Source organism: Impatiens glandulifera, chromosome 9 (assembly GCF_907164915.1).
Source record: "Impatiens glandulifera chromosome 9, dImpGla2.1, whole genome shotgun sequence".
Classification (NCBI taxonomy): Eukaryota; Viridiplantae; Streptophyta; class Magnoliopsida; order Ericales; family Balsaminaceae; genus Impatiens; species Impatiens glandulifera.
This window is the reverse complement of record NC_061870.1, coordinates 20,759,470-20,761,777: the sequence shown is the minus strand read 5'-3', so window position 1 is coordinate 20,761,777 and position 2,308 is coordinate 20,759,470.

Sequence of the window (2,308 nt, the reverse complement as noted above, 5' to 3'; positions counted from 1 at the left end):
TTAAAAACGATTAACTTACAATAACAGATTGCCAAAGAGTATCTAAGGTGGCGGGGGTGAGGTGGCGCCAATGGACCTTGCAATGTGGAATAAGATTATTCTCTCGAACAATGGCCCCCAAATGCCAACTATACATGCCCTTATTTTTGCAACACGGTTTTCTTTCCATTGGGCAAAATGTGACTTGCAACATTTCTCCATTAACCGTCAATTTGGTCAATTCAAAGTTTTTGTTGGTACCTCGCTTTCTCCGGGAGCTTGAAGATTGTGTATGTGTGTCTTCATCCGTCAATTGTGTGGGTTCATCTAAATTTTGCACATCATCATCAGTGGATGACCGCTCATCAGTAGATAGTCGTGTGGGCTCTACAACAGTTTCCACCTCAGGGATATCCTTCATTCGAGTATGCGACGAAGACTCACCCGGATTCTTTTTTTTTTCTTTCTAAGTGCATTGAGTTGTGATTGTAAAAATCCAGGCTGAAAACTCTTTGGTGATGCCATTTATTATATTATAGTGGAGACAATAGAACTTAATAAAATTGAAAAAAAATAAAAAAGAGAAGAATTTTCTAATGATTATGGTATTGTTTTATTGTATGATGTCAGGTAAACTTTCAATTAAATACTTATTATTTAATTTTTCAATTTTTTTATTCATTATGATATTATATTAATTTTTTTATTATGCTAATATTAGGTATGATCATTTCTTCAGAGTCAACTACTATAATTTCCCAACAGGTGTATTAGTGATAGTTATTGTATACCTTATTGTCAAGATTTTTTTCATATATAACAACATAAATAAAATAAATTTAATAAAAAAGATATAATAATTTTAAAATATGTATTTAATGTTTAAATTTTTTAATAAATCAAAAATAATATATTAAAATAAAAATAAAACACTATAATGATAAAATGATAAAATTATATTAAATTTTTTTGTTTCCAAATGCTAAAATTAGTTTTTCCGTCAAACGGAACCATGCCATATTGATTAACACAAGACATGATATCAAACAAATTAAAACAATCAACAATCAATATGGTACACAATGACATATAGTAAAGTAGTAATTCTACTGACCACCACCAACAACACATAAATTACAAGTGAAAATTAAATAGGAGGGTTCAAGCCATGATACCACACGAAACTCAAATAAATTTCGACTTACCCATCCCACTCGGGAATTTTTTTTCTCCTCGAAATCCAAGCTCGAAACAGCTTCCTGGACAGTAGTGGGCAGCTTACTAGATTGGGCTGAACTCCTTAGTGAACTAGATTGCTAACAAACCAGATCTGCTCGGGTCGAGCTGAACTGGATCGAGTCGGGTTTAGGTAGAAAACCCTAGTAGTAGGCGGTGGAATTAGGCGACCGTGGTGGATCAAGACTGCAACAAACAGATTGGCGGAAACTCCTCTTCTTCTCCTCCAACGACGCGGTGGTGGAAGCTTCTTCTCCAGTGACAAACGTGAGCGGTGGGGCTGTTTTATCTTCTTAACAGCGGCACAACGACTTTTGCTCCAAAGGCGACGTCGGGGATTTTTTCTCTCCTCGAAATCCAAGCTCGAAACAGTTTCCTAGACTGTAGTGGGCAACTTACTAGATTGGGATGAACTCCTTATTGAACTGGATCGCTAACGAATTTGATCTGCTCGGGTCGAGCTGGGCTAGATCGAGCTGAACTGGATCGAGCCGGGTTTAGGAAGAAAACCCTAGTAGCAGGTGGCGGAATTCGGCGACGGTGGTGGATCGAGGCTACAACAAACAAATTGGCGGCAACTCCTCTTCTTCTCCTTTAGTGACACAGTGGTGGAAGCTCCTTCTCCAGGGACAAATGCGAGCGGTGGGCTGCTTCATCTTCTCAGCAGCGACATATCAGCTTTTGCTCTAGAGGCGGCGGCGACGACTTCTGTTCTCAACAGTTGAATAGGACAATGACATCTTCAACTTTCTTCTTCATTCTTCACGACAAACGCGGTTGTGCTATTTTTAAGAAGTTATTGGTGAAGACAACTCATATCCTCCAACCCAATCTCAAACTCTAATTACAAACCCTAACTTTGATACCAATGTTAGGTGTGAATGTGATTGGATTTGGCTCAGTCACTATTGTTTATCGATTCCAAAGTACTACAACCTTTCCAAAAGGGGCAACACACCTCATTGGTATCCAAACATTGAAAGGATCATAACTCACCCCTCTCACCAAGAGAATAATGTCATTTTTCTTTATTGGATCAAGTCCAGAAAGTGAGTTACTTTTTTTGGGGGGAAAAACGACTTAGCGTCATTTC